This window comes from Oncorhynchus mykiss, chromosome 11 (genome assembly GCF_013265735.2).
Source record: "Oncorhynchus mykiss isolate Arlee chromosome 11, USDA_OmykA_1.1, whole genome shotgun sequence".
NCBI classification, from domain to species: Eukaryota; Metazoa; Chordata; class Actinopteri; order Salmoniformes; family Salmonidae; genus Oncorhynchus; species Oncorhynchus mykiss.
Window position 1 is genome coordinate 35646909 of NC_048575.1, and position 14944 is coordinate 35661852.

Consider the following 14944-nt stretch of genomic DNA (forward strand, 5'->3'; position numbering starts at 1 on the left):
GTCAGACCGAGGCTCCTGCGGTGGAGGAGTGGGTACAGCGCTCTAGAGAGACCTGGCGGGCAGTCCAGGATTCTCTCAGGCAGGCCAGTGAACGGCAGAAGAGAGACGCTGACCGCCACCGCAGTGAGGCCCCGGTGTTCGCACCAGGGGACAGGGTCTGGCTCTCGACCCGAAACCTGCCCCTCCGCCTGCCCTGCCGGAAGCTGGGGCCGCAGTGTGTGGGGCCATTTAAAGTCCTGAGGAGGATAAACGAGGTGTGTTATAGATTGCAACTTCCCTCTTATTATCGTATTAACCCCTCGTTTCATGTGTCTCTCCTCAGGCCGGTGGTAGCTGGTCCCCTACAAGACGGTGAGGTACCGGAGGTCCCTCCACCCCCTCTGGACATCGAGGGGTCCCCGGCGTACACAGTACGAGCTATTCTGGACTCGAGACGCCGGGTGAGGGGCCTGCAGTACCTCGTGGACTGGGAGGGGTACGGTCCGGAGGAGAGGTGCTGGGTACCGGGGAGGGACATTTTAGATCCTTCCCTCTTGAGGGATTTCCATCGCCTCCACCCGGATCGCCCTGCGCCTCGTCCTCCGGGTCGTCCTCGAGGCCGGGGTCGGCGCGCTGCAGGGGCCGCGCGTCAGGGGGGGGGGTACTGTCACGAACCTCGCCGAGGATGGTGCCTCTTCCTGTTCGGGCGGTGCTCGGCGGTCGTCGTCGCCGGCCTATTAGCTGCCATCGATTCCCTTTCCGTTTGTTTTGGGTTATTGGTTAATTGGGTACACCTGTTTTGTATTAGGATTTGTTTGTAGGGTATTTAGGGGCACTTGGCCCGCTGGGTATTTGTGCGGGCTTGTTTTTGTTACTCTGTGTTTTGATGGTGTGATTTTTTCCTGTATTTATTCTCCGGACTGTTTAGTCCTGTTGTTTTTGACTGGCAACTTATTTTACGCCCTGTGTGTTGGCGTGACTTTTTTTGTTGCGCTGGGGAATAAATGTGAAGAAACGACTGAACCCTGCTCTCTGTGCCTGATTCCAACCACCACACCTAGTAGATCGTAACACCACCTGTCTTGGTGGGAAGTTGACTTTGTTTAGGGCACATAGCCTTTAGCTTCACAGTTTGTTTTGTAGTGTTTTCTGTTTTGTGTCTGCACCATACAGAACTGTTTCTTTTTGTTCCACTTTGTTATTTTGTTTCAGTGTTCAATTTGAATAAATAATAATGGACACATACCACACTGCACTTTGGTCCACTCCTTCTTCATGCAACGACGGGAGTTACAAAAAAGTTAAATTGCTACTGGTCCTCAATCAATTCTTTATGTCACACCTGCTCCCACTCTCCCTCCCTGGCACTCGAGGGAGCAAGGCTTTCCATCATTACGCACACCTGTCACCATTATTACGTGCATCAGCGCAATATTGGACTCACCTGGACTCTTTCACTTTGTTGATTGCCCCCTCTATATCTGTCTGTTCCTCAGTTTGTTCCCCATGTGAGCATTGATGTCGTTATGTTTTCCCCTGGCCAGACCCTGTTCTTGTTTGTTTCTTGTCTGTTATCCATTAATTGTTCACTCCCTGTACTTGCTTCTCATTTCCCAGTGTCGGACCTTACAGAATGCTGACACCACAACAGGGAGTTTTGTTTTTTGTTTCGGTTGGTGAAGTCGGGTCTGGGGCCGCTGCCGAAGGAACTGGGGGTGCATCAGCTGGCTCGTCGGGCTTCCACGCCTTAGCTGGCTCGAGAGGTTTCCTTGCCTCGATTGGCTCGGCAGGCTTCCACCCCACGTCATGCCTCAGCCGGCTCGTCGGGCTCACACGCCTCAGCCGGCTCGTCCGACTCCTATGTCTCGGCTGGCCCGTCGGGCTTGCCCAGGTGGGCTACTGGGTGGCGCCCCTAGAGGGGGGGTAACTGTCACGACCACTCCCACTTCGCCAGGCTGCCCATCCAAGATGTCGTAGCAGTGCAGACGTGTTTTGTTCGTCCTCTCGTGTACTTTTGTATTTTTCGTATTTTTTGTAAATATTTCAATTTTATTTTCAATCTCTTCTCCATTTTAGTTCAATTATACCTTTGGGTATCACCCAATGTGATACGGAACCGCTATAATTTTTAATTTTTAGACCATTATAGCTAGAACCACCTAGCCATCAGAAGCTAACCAGCTAATTAGCTACAAGCTATTTAGTCATTGTTAGCCACTGCTAGCGGCCTTTACCTTCTGCACACATTCCAGCCCTTTTTATTGTTATTTTTTATTTAAAAAAATGGACTGTCTCTCCACTACAACGTCGGATTCCTGCCGTAAAACCTGGACCATCACTCCTGATCTTCACAGCTAGCTAGCACCCACTGAGTTACCCAGTACCGAAGCAATCCCTGAGGCCCACCTCCTGGCCTACTCAGTTGTTCATCCGGACTCCACCCAAACACGGCTAGAACACACTACTCCACCGGATCCTTGCCGTAAGCTCTGGACCTTGACACCGGATCACCGCTGCTACCGAGTGGCTATAGTGGCTAATGCCCCTGCCCCGAAGCTAGCACCAGTTAGCCGTGAGCCAGGTGCATCTCCAGGCTAGAAAACTAAATTACTACAACTACAACACCTCTTTCGCCAGCTGGCTTGTATCCTTAGTCGACATGTCGCCCCGCCTCACCACCACGACTGGTCTGCCAACGAATACTCCATCGGCTGTGCCTTCAACCGGCCTCCGTCGGAGCAGACGCCCCGGGCTAATATCTTTAAGCGCTGTGTCGCCCGCATGCTAGCGTAGTAGCCTGTTCCATCTACTGCTTCCCCCTGGACCCTATGATCACTTGGCTACATAGCTGATGCCTGCTGGACTGTCCATTAATCACGGTACTCCACTCTAATCGATGGCGGTTATAATATCGTTTAGTACCAGGAGCATGGAAACCAGATTGCACAGCGGAGAAGGTACGGTGGGATTCGAAATGGTCAGTGATCTGTTTATTAACATGGCTTTCTAATACTTTAGATAGGCATGGCAGGATGGATATAGGTCTGTAACAGTTTGGGTCTAGGGTGTCACCTCCTTTGAAGAAGGGGATGACCGCGGCAGCTTTCCAATCTTTAGGGATCTCGGACGATATAAAAGAGAGGTTGAACAGGCTGGTAATAGGGGTTGCAACAATGGCGGCGGATAGTTTTAGAAAGAGAGCGTCGACACTTGCTTTTCGTCTCCCAGCGTCAGTCCTTACACTTTAAATTGCCCGAGCGGCACCAGAACATCCAATTGTAAGGATTTTTTAAAATTATTTTTGTAAATTGTTCCAGCAGGGAGGTGCATTAAAAATAAAATCGGATTTACCTAATTCGGTGGAGACCCGAGGAACCTCATGAGTTAACCAAAGTTTGGTAACTCATCTTTATATACTTCAACAACAAAGTTAGACCTCCGTTTTTCACCCGCAGACGGATGGGCTTGTCGAGCGCTTTAATAAAATGCTCAAACAGATGCTGCGGAAGGTCATCGAGAAGGACAGGAAGAACTGGGACCAGCTACTACCCCACCTAATGTTCTCAATCCGAAAATCCTCCACTGGATTTTCCCCGTTCGAAGTGTCTGACAGATAATTCTCAATCCTCTTGCAAGAAGCCTGATCCAGGCCTATTTCAGTCAACCTTTGAATGAGAATGTGATGGTCAACATTGTCGAAGGCCTTGGAAAGGTTTATAAATAAGGCAGCACAATGATACTTATTATCTTAAGCAATGTTAACACATTATCTAGAACAAGTGTAGCCGCTGAAACAGTGTTATGTCCAGGTCTAAAACTGAATTAGTGCAAATAAAAAAAATTGAGCGAGAAGTAAAAAATGTTCTTAGCTGTGAGTTGGCCAGCGATTCTTAAATGCAAGATCATTTGGAAATTGGACAGTAGTTATCAAAGCAGAAGGATCTATTCCTTTATGTAGGAGAGGACGTGCCACTTTCCATATCTTAGGGATAACGGCAGAAACAACTGTCGTTAAAAATATAGGTAAATGGTTCTTCAATAAGTGGGGTAGAGGGGTCAAGAAAGAAGGGATCAACTGAATCAGCCCCCATGGATTTTTTTTTTTACATCAATCTTCAGCAAAGCACTTAGTACATCATAGACATCAAATGGTGTATGACTCAAGTATGAGTCTGTCAGTGCATCATTCTCAAGAATCTGTTTGGAGTTGACTGAAAGTTGAATGAGATTACTTTTCAGAGACTATCCTTTCAAACAGGCGGGGAGCAAAAAAGCACCACAAATGTATTTTCTTTTTTCTGGTAAGGGTTCAGAGGCTGTCAAAACCTGCTGGGGCTACGAGAGGGGGGGGGGGGGGGGTTTGTTTCAAAGATTTGACCACTTTCCAGAAGTTGGCTGGATTACTACGACTCTCGATACAGAATTTAAGAAATATGTTGATTTTGCTTTTCTAACCAGAGATAAACATATATTTCTCAAATGTCTGTAGGACTGCAAATCAGACGTAGAATCAGTCAGTCTAAGCTGATTTAGCCCAAGCTTCCTGTAATTTCTCTGCGTGAACCTAGGATTATATCTGTCTTTTATCCTTAACCTTTTGCATGGCGCATGATTATCTGCAATTAAGGGCCTGATCCAAGTCAGTGATAGTTGACACAACCCACCAGTCACTCAACCCCAGCTCAGACAAAACATTTTGCTCATTCAATTCGTAAATGTATCTTTGTAATAATGTGTAAGACATTTTTTTTGTATCTTAACATCTCTTATGCAGGCAATGGGACAATGGTCACTGAACTCATGAGCAAATATCCCATTGGCTGTAAACATCTAAGGGGCATTTGTTAGAATAATATCTAAAATAGTAGATTTTTCATGGTCTTTAGAGTTGGGGCGAGTTGGTTTAGTTATCAGCTGAGTTAGATTTAGCTCAGTAAAATATATTTATTTTAGCCTATCAGATACCCATCCAGATTAAGATCACCCACCATTAATAATTCAGATTTAGTTAAACAGCAGGTCAGACAATTTGCTCAGAGCACATGAGAGGCTGAGGGAGAGCGATAAATTCCCACTAAGTTCAAATGGGCATTATTTCCAAGGCCCACATTTAGGAGTAGACAATAAAAATGCTTAGGGACAAAGGTGGTAATGTAACGTTCTGGGTGTAGTGGGTGAGAAGTCAGGCGCAGGAAGCAGAGTTCAGGGTAGTGCTAATTGAATGCACAAAACGGCGAACAAAAGCCAACCCCATGAAAAACACAGGGCGTACAACAAAACAAACACCCCAAACACGGGGACTTAAACTGTCCAGCAAAACCCACGAAATGGGAAACACGTAACCCACAGACGTGCACACAAGTTACACAAAACAATCCCGCACAAAACACAGAGCAGGCGGGCCGGCTGGCTAATAAAGCCCAACTAATCAGCAAATACACAACAGGTGTAACCAATAAACAGACAAGGAGGGGGAGGAAAGAATCAGTGGCAGCTAGTAGGCCGGTGACGACGACCGCCGAGCGCCCACCCGAACGGGAAGGGGAGCCACCTTCGGTAGGAGTCGTGACAGGCAATAGATACAGACACATTTTAAGTTGCTCTTTATGAACAGTATATGACGAAACCCCCTCCTCTACTAACTCTGCCTGATCTAAAAACAGTCTGAGACACATCGGAGTCCAGAATAGACTTCTTTAACCAAGATTTAGTTGTAACCAGAATGTCTGCGTTGGTTTGAGAAGTCAGAGTTACAATAAAATCCATTTTCCAAATCAAACTTCTGGCATTTACATGAATCAGCCCAAGGCCCCAGCTGCGGGATTTCAGATCAAACGGCATCTCTGATACGAACATGCCATGTTAGAAAATACCACGGCTTAAATTGGAATAGATACAAGATTGCCTAGAACTGAACCATTAGGCGTACGCCTTGAACGAGGATGTGGATTAAGATGAGTCAATGAGGGTTACCTGTTGCGGTCAAGGACTAATATCCCATCATTTTTGTAGTACATCTACAATATTAGCACTCAGCGTTTCACATAAGGTCCGATTTGTAGTTTCATGGTTCCATGGTTTCATGAAATTCTGCATCCCCACGTTGTCACATTTATTTCACGAGATCATGTTTTCACATGTTTGGTTTCATGGAATCACATGTTGCTTTTACTTATTGTCACATGTTATCACATTAACTTCGCATAACATCACAAGTGGTCATATGTCATCCCGTGAGATCATGTGATCACAAACATGTGAAATGTATGTGGTTTTTCTGTAAGGGAGCGGTTGCTGTGTATGGATGGATATCGATAATTCAATCTATCTACAGATGTAGGATCTTAATTTGAGCAGTTTCTCACAGCAGGAAAATGTTCCTGCCACAACAGGAAATGTAAATTATTGTGTGGATTATATATTAATCAACATTTTTGTTGGGGTTATACATTATTTGTTAGGACATTTTTAAGTTGAAATTACAAACTTTAGAAGCCTTATTAAACATTAAATAGACTACAAGTTTGCATTTCCTGCATTTTCTGCAACAAAAGGGTGATCAAATTAAGATCATACACCTGTATATTGAAGGGCTGGAAAGACATAGATTAAATCAGATTCATTGTACTTAACCTTTAACAGTCAAAGCTAGCCTTTGCTCCCAGGCGTTGCTTACGAAGGTGAGGTAAAAGCCTACGACAGAGGCTTAAGCTCTCCTAACGAATGAAGTTCGTAAGATACAAAGATAGTATATAGTGTATGCTATGTGTGGATGGATATTGATCTAATATGAATCCAGTTTTGATAAATTGTCTGAGAGAATAGAAATAACAGAATGGAACGCCACAGAATCCATCTCTCTGACAAAGACTAAATATAGACTTCAGTTCCACTGTCACAGGTAGATTTATTACCCGGCTGCATGTTTTCTGCTTTCTAAATGTCGGGCTGCCATGCAGGCGTGGTGGCGTTACGGGATCCTCTTCTGACTGACAAGTCAACAGACTGTTGCTAGGCAACCACTAATCAAACCCCCTCGGCATGCCTCAGCGTACTTTTTTCTATTGAGCGTTGAACTCAAATTAGTTTTGTTTAACTTTCTTTAAAGCAGCAAGTAGTTGCACTGCTGAGACCCAAGTAAAATTTTGAGGGACTTTGAAATGTAATTATACACAGATAGCGAGTGTGATGATGCCTAAATATGAAATATAAACTCAGATATTCCAACTTGCCAGGTTGGAGTTGGCACCAAATGTCTTTATGTGGTGCAAAAGGTCACCTTTTTCATCAAGGGCACCGTTAATGAGCTAACGTTAATAATTAATGACTGAGTTTGGGGTGGGGGATGGGGAGAGATGCATAATAGTACAATTAATCTACATTAGACTCATACCTTTGAGTTGGTTGTTCAAGCTAGACAATGGCATATGGTGTGTTTAATTCAGTTTTCTTGTATACAAGCCACAGGCCAAATGAATGAACTGAATTGAACTGAACAATACATTGGACTCATGGATTCTCAATTTCTTACTGTTGCTGAAGAATACATTTGTTGTGGGCATACAGTGCTGTTTACAGCATGGATCGAGAGTGCTAAGGGTGAGGGGTGTGAAACAGCAAAATCTGATTTTATGACTTTGAGGCTGTGCCAGCTAGAGACCACTCTGCAGTACTGCCTCCAGAATAATGTTCATGAGGAAAAACGCTAACCTGTGAACAGAGCACAGGCCACTTTACGGAAAATGAGTCAGATAATTTTTCCTGTTTTGTGTCAAAGGGATTTCAACCAAGATGGAGAGAGAGGAGAATTAAAAATTAAAAAAACATTTTTTCTACTCTAGACTACCTCGTTCCTAGTTATATTTATACTGTACACTCAAATAAGGAAATGCCCTAGTTTGGGTACAGCATCCGGACTGTGAGAGATGGAGGAACTCCTATGTCTTCTCTTCCCACCCAGGAAGAGAGGAAGAGGACGTTGTATCCAGAGGCTTCACAAAAAGAGACAGCCTGGGAGGTGTTCTGTGCCGCGATGTGACTACCTTAAATAAGAGGTGGGGTGAGGTGGGGCCGACATGGGAGGGAGCTGATCCGAGACACCTTTCAATGTCCATGTCTCTCCTGACAGAACATTCAAAGCGCATGTCAGAAAGCATCAATCCCACACCATAATATAACTTAACCTGGAGGTAGCTAGGAGGCTGCTCATCTCGACAGGGAAGAGGGAGATGTTACGAGAGAGAGAGAGAGAAAAAGAGAGTGAAAGAGAGAGAAAGATCAACAACAAGTATAAGGTATAGGTGAATGAGTGTTAGGTGGAAGAACCTATTCAACACACAATCTAGCATTTCTTTAACAACAGATATAGCAAAATTATAATAGACATAACACATCAGATCTCTCCCTTTCAGGGTATAATTAAAGCCTGGGCGTTTGTCCGTAGCCTCTGGGCAGAGTTCAAAGAGAGAAAGTCAATGCCTTGATAATGTGTTCATCTGACTGTTACATTAGTTTTGATCTCTGCACCTGTAGCTCAGTGCACAGTGATTGAGTAGGATTCCAATTACATTTTACACCATTTAAATCAGGAATTTGGGAGTTTTTTGAGAGCTCTGGTTTAGGGTCGATAGCATGCAGTCACAGCTCACTGCAATCCCATACTCTGTCCTTTCCTCAACCCTCTCAACTGTAGCTCTGGCTGAGTCACAAAAGGCTCCCTATAGTGTACTACTTTTTACTAGAACCCACTGAACAAAAATATAAAATCAAGATGCAACAATTACAGTTCATATAAGAAAATCATTCAATTGAGATATTCATTAGGCCCTAATCTATGGATTTCACATGACAGGGGATACAGATGTGCATCAGTTGTCACACCCTGATCTGTTTCACCTGTCTTTGTGCTTGTCTCCACCCCCTTCCAGGTGTTGCCAATCTTCCCCACTGTCCCCTGTGTATTGATATCTGTGTTCTCTGTTTGTCTGTTGCCAGTTTGTCTTCTTTGTCAAGTCATTTAGCGTTGTTGTATCAGTGCCTGCTTTCCCCCAGTCTCTCTTTTCTCATTCTCCTGGTTTTTGACCCTTGCCTGTCCTGACCCTGTACCCACCCACCTGACCACTCTGCCTGCCCCTGAGCCTGCCTGCCTGCTGTTCTGTACCTTTACCCCACCTCTGGATTACTGAACTCTGCCTGACCTGACCCTGAGCCTGCCTGCCATCCTGTACATTTGCCCCTTTTGCTGCAAAAAACATTGTTACTTTGACACAGTCTGCATCTGGGTCTTACACCCTGATCTTTTTCACCTGTCTTTGTGATTGTCTCCACCCCCTTCCAGGTGTCACCCATCTTCCCCATTATCCCCTGTGTATTTATATCTGTGTTCTCTGTTTTTCTGTTGCCAGTTTGTCTTCTTTGTCAAGTCAACCAGCGTTTTTGTGTCAGCGCCTGATATCTGTTGGTCACAGATACCTTAAAAATATCAGAAAATCAGTCAGTAACTCGCATAGAGTTGGTCAGGCTGTTGATCATGACCTGTTAAATGTTGGTACCACTCCTCTTCAATGACTGTGTGAAGTTGCTGGATATTGGCGCAAACTGCAACACTGTCGTACACGTCGATTCAGAGCATCCCCAACATAGTCATCTGGTGAGTATGCAGGCCATGGAAGAACTGGGACATTTTCGAATTGTGTTCGTTGTCCGCAGCTTATAACTGCTCATACCATAACCTCACTGCTACCAGCAAACCGCTTTTCCACACAATGCCAAACACGCTGTCTGTTGAATCTGGGATTCATCCGTGAAGAGCACACCTCTCCAGCGTGCCAGTGATCATTGAAGGTGAACATTTGCCCACCGAAGTTGGTTATGACACTGAACTGCAGTTTGGTCAAGACCCTGGTGAGCGCGACGAGCACGCAGATGAGCTTCCCTGAGACGGTTTCTGACAGTTTGTGCAGAAATTCTTAGGTTGTGCAAACACACAGTTTCATCAGCTGTCTGGGTGGCTAGTCTCGGGTGAAGAAGCCGGATGTGGAGGTCCTGGGCTGGCGTAGTTACACATGGTCTCCGGTTGTGAGACCGGTTGGACTCAAATTCTCTAAAACTACAATGGAATACGGCATTTGGTAGAGAGATTAACCTTTATTTCTCTTGCAACATTTCTGGGGGAGATTCCTGCAGTCAGTATGCCAATTGCACGCTCCCTCAAAACTGAGACCTTGTCATTGTGTTATGTGAAGAAACTGCACATTTTAGAGTGACCTTTTATTGTTGCCAACACAAGGTGCACCTGTGCAATGATCATGCTGTTTAATCAGCTTCTTGATATCCCACACCTGTCAGGTGGATGGATTATCTTGGCAAAGGAGAAATGTTCACTAACAGGGATGTAAACACCATTTGAGAGAAAAAAACTTTTTGTGCGTATGATAAATGTTGTGCATCTTTTATTTCAGCTCATGAGACAAACACTTTACATGTTGCGTTTATATATTTGTTCAGTGTATATAAGGAATAGGGTGCAATTTGGGACGTAGCCAAGTATATGTAAGCTGTCCGAATTTGTAACGGATCAGGTTTGGAATGGTTTTATTTGTCAAGCGCTGCTTGTTTGTGTTTAAGGTGTTAACTCTCAGGATGTGTGGGCCTCTCTGTGTGTGTGGGCCTCTCTGTGTGTGTGTGTGTGTGTGTGTGTGTGTGTGTGTGTGTGTGTGTGTGTGTGTGTGTGTGTGTGTGTGTGTGTGTGTGTGTGTGTGTGTGTGTGTGTGCTTCGAGCCCTACCCTAGCCACATCACACATCGCCGCTGATGTGCGTGTTTACACCTCCACCCACGCACTGCCTCGTGGGGAATTAGCACAGCAAAAAATAAAAAACTGTCAAAGCAACGCAGTGTCTGCAATTAAACAGAAAACACAAAGCTAAAGATTTTGGGTAAATGAAAAGTGGCAATACTTCTTCTCTTGAGAGTGCAAAGTTGAAGTGGAAACATCTGATGAATGATTAATAGGCAAATGGCTATCAATATTCTAGGAGCTGAGGTCTGTTTAATTCTTGATCAGATCTGCGGTTATACTTCCTGACTGTGCATGGGCTGGTTGCATACATAGTCTAACATGTTCTGGGCTCATGTAAGAAAGGCTTTAATGAGGAAACCACAGAGCTTTGATTTCTATAATTCAGTCACCTAAGGATGTATGGGGATGCAGAAGGTTCCATGTTGGATCAAATTCAATGACTAGAAGCAGTATTTTAATACATGCAGTAGCATTCTTATCTATTCTGGCTCAAAACTACACAGATGCCCATTTACTTCTTGTTAAATTGTGAAACCTCTTGTACAGTCTTCTGACAGGTATGGAAGATAGAAATGACAGTCTAAATAGTTAGAGAGATCTAACTTTATGTGTTCGTACTTGAGCATGACTGAGGGCCTATCTTAGCCCATTTCATCATGTCTATTTACCGTGTCTGATCCACCATATACGAAACATTGAACTAGAGCAAAATGAATTAATACGGCATCTATTCAAATGTTAGAAATGAGCATTTCCAATCATTGTCAAGAGGAAAGTCTAAGCACATTGTTGTGACAGTCTCTCCATACATTTTCTCTTTCTCCAAATGGTAACTTTTCTTTGACCCCAAGCAATTGCTTAGCTTACAGTTCCGGACATGTCTACTGTTGCCTACTTTTACTGTTCCGTTGAGTGATTAGTTATTAAGAGTACATAGAATAATAGAAATGCCAGAAAGCTGGGTGGAATTGCTCACTGTTTTGATTAACTGTTGGTATGAACCGTCTTTTGTGCCCGAAAAAAAACAACGTAAAAGCATAATGACATATTGTGGCAGAGAGTATTCATCTCAAGGCTAAACACACCATGTTTGACCACAGTGACGGAAGTACAGATGTATGATCGTAATTTGATGCCTCTTTTGTTGCTGAGAATTTTTCTGCAAGGCAGGAAATGCTAACTTTTTGTGAAGCTGAGTTTTACAAAGCTTCTAAAGTTCGTCATTTCTACTTTGACATTTCAAACTTGCGCTGAAGAAAAATTGATCAGCCCCAACAAAAATGTCCATTAATTATAATCCACATGATAATTCACATTTCCTGTTTGCTGCAGGATTATTTTCCTGCGGTAGCAAACTAGCTCAAATTAAGATCCTACATCTGTAACAGTACAGTCTCACTGTGTAACACTAACATCACGTTTTATAAGTAGCCTATAGATACAGTACATTTTCAGTGTTGTCCCTGCCAGGTTCCCTGTCAGGATTTACAGAAGATACTACAAGCCACAAGAGAATAAACAGCCAGGTCTTCCAATAAGAATCAGGCCAGGATTCAATTCCAACCAAGGAAGACATTGTAGCATGGTGACATTTACAGGTAATTTCCGATTGAGCGGACATCTGCAGTGTTTACTTTTAATGTTTTCTCTGCGTCTGCGATAACAAATGGGGCATAGCCGAAAATGGGTGATCTTACTGAATCTAGGCCTTATTGTGTTTGAAAGATTAGTGGAATCTGTGTGGGTAGCTGGACAGGTAGGATGACTGACAGTGAAGGTGACAGAGAAATGGATGAGACTGGGGCAGGAATTCCTTTAACCATAAAGTGGTATATTTACTGAGTAGTCTGTGGTGGATTCATGGACGCACAAAACTTCTGGATCAGACGGAATTAAGGAAGAGAAAGCAGCGAGATCAGGCGATGGCAATTTCCTCCTTTTATGGAGTTGAAATCTGTCTGACATTTCCACCTGACCTAATTAAAGCGCCCCTGGCACAGCTGAGTAAGTGGCAATGAATTAAAGGATTATTCCACCAACTCCATGGGCCTTTTCTACAGCCACCCCGGAAATGTGAAATTCCACACTCCTCAAAAAAGGCTCATTGCTCCCCATCCTCTGGACGAGGAATTAGTCGGGCAACTGGCCGGATACATGTCCAGTTCTTCACCTGGATCTCCACTGATCTAACATGACCATCGGTCCCAGGCATGGTCTTAGTGATACCGCCCACCGGCCAGGAGGCTCAAGGCAGCTGAAAGTCCACCATCATTACTACTTGGCCAGTTTCCATGCTGGCCATTTCTCTCTGCCATTTCCCTCTGTGCTGTTGACTTGGTAGGTAATCCCGAATGAATCGGGCCCAAAAATCTGGCTGTGTCGCCACCGGCGTCTGCCAACGAGGTTGGTATCAGCATACATGGCTTGAGGAAGTGACGCATCTCGGCATCCCATCAAGAGCATATTCGGTGTAACCGGATCGGGATCAGCGATGTCTGCAGAGAGATATCCCAAGGGTTTGGAGTTCAGTATCCCTTCCACCTCTATCAGGAGGGTCCTCAAGACAGTTTCAGTGACAGTTTGGTCCCCTAGTACGACTCGTAAGGCCGTCTTTACAGATTTGATCTCTCGCTCCCAATGTCCTCCAAAATGAGGAGCTCCTGGCGGGGTAATTTTGATGAGATTTGTTGGTCCATCAGCTGATCCTGGAGGCTGGGTTCCATGGCTTGGAAGGCTTCCTCCAATCTGGAGGAATTGCCTGCCTTGAAGTTCGTACCTCTGTCAGCCAGGATCTCATAGGGTTTCCCCCGTCGGGAGTAGTGTCTCTGCCATGAGGGAGATGGGTATAGAAGCCACCCCATCTGAGATCTGGTTTGTGGTGGCGATCAGATCCGGCAGTGTTTGGGATTGTGCTAGGTCAGGGAGAGCTGCTGTTGGTTCGGTAGAGATGCTGTAGCATTGGGCGGACTTCCGTAACTCATGAGCTTCAGTTGGTTGTGAATCCCCCTTTGGACAGGAGATTCCGTACTTTATCAAGGAGTGCTTTCGCTTCAGCCGTGGATGGGATGCTCAGTAAGCAGTTATCCACATAGAAGGCATTTTCCACTGAATCCCATACCTCTGGGTCACTGTCTGGGTGCTCCCGTGCGTGTCTCTGCAGAGCGTATATGGCACAACAAGGATTGCAGGTGGTGCCACATGGGAGTACTTGCCATTCATAGATGGTGGGCTCTGCGTCTCATTCCATATCTCGCCAGATGAACCGGAGCAGTGTTGTGTCGGTTAGCAGTGTCTTTTATACTGATAACAAGTTCAAACAGATGCCATTAATACAGGTAACGAGTGGAGGACAGAGGAGCCTCTTAAAGAAGAAGTTACAGGTCTGTGAGAGCCAGAAATCTTGCTTGTTTGTAGGTGACCAAATACTTATTTTCCACCATAATTTGCCAAGAAATTCAGAAAAAATCCTACAATGTCATTTTCTGGATTTTGTTTCTCATTTTGTCTGTCATAGTTGAAGTGTACTTATGATGAAAATTACAGGCCTCTCTTATCTTTTTAAGTGGGAGAACTTGCACAATTGGTGGCTGACTAAATACTTTTTTGCCCCACTGTAGGTTGTCCACCCAATCAAAGGATCAGATAATTAATCTAGAACTGAAACCATAAACTACAACTAGCAAGCACTGCAGTGCATAAAATGTGGTGAGTAGTTGACTCAAAGAGAGAGAAAGACAATAGTTTATTAATTTATTCAAAAATGAAGGAGAAGCAAGAGAGAGAGAAAGTGAGTGTCATTTTTTTCAGTTTCACTTACTTAGCTAGCAAATGCAGCAGGCTAGTTTAGTTACTCAAACACCTGGATTAAACATATGGATGCTATGTTAGCTAGCTGGCTATCAAATCAAATGAATGCGCAGGTGTAGACCTTAACATGAAATGCTTACTTACAAGCCCTTAACCAACAATGCAGTTCAAGAAATAGAGTTAAGAAAATATTTACTAAATAAACTGAAGTATTTTTTAAAAAATAACACAAGAACATTACAGAACAATAACGAGGCTATATACAGGGGGTACCGGTACCGAGTCAATGTGCGGGGATACAGGTTAGTTGAGGCAATTTATAAAGTGACTGCATAGATAATAAACAGCGAGTAGCAGC